Source organism: Halyomorpha halys, unplaced genomic scaffold, assembly GCF_000696795.3.
Source record: "Halyomorpha halys isolate HHAL.00 unplaced genomic scaffold, Hhal_1.1 Scaffold1120.1, whole genome shotgun sequence".
Lineage (NCBI taxonomy): Eukaryota > Metazoa > Arthropoda > Insecta > Hemiptera > Pentatomidae > Halyomorpha > Halyomorpha halys.
In genome coordinates, this window is record NW_027105036.1 from 52217 (window position 1) to 52500 (window position 284).

Consider the following 284-nt stretch of genomic DNA (forward strand, 5'->3'; position numbering starts at 1 on the left):
TACTAAATAAATAATAGTATTTCATTTAAATTTATAATATGAGAAGACTCTTAATCTCAGGGCGTGTTGTTGCTAGGCAATCAGAATACAGATACTTACAATAATTTCTCTTAATTTAAATTAATATCTCGTTTATACATGAATCTATTTTTATTTATAGCAAAATTAACCAAGTTCACGATCTTCCTTTGATGATCCCTGGTATCTTCTTTGTTTCTATTGTTCTGTCTTAGCGTCCAAAATGGCTTCCTTCTTGACAGAAATTGATGAGGACCTCCTCATCC

General features: G+C 30.6%; 1 protein-coding gene across 2 annotated transcripts in view; it reads left to right on the plus strand.

Annotated features, from left to right (window-relative positions):
* Positions 1–284, plus strand: part of otu (ovarian tumor) — a 19221-nt gene that overhangs the window by 15036 nt on the left and 3901 nt on the right. The gene's annotated exons all lie outside the window — the stretch shown is intronic.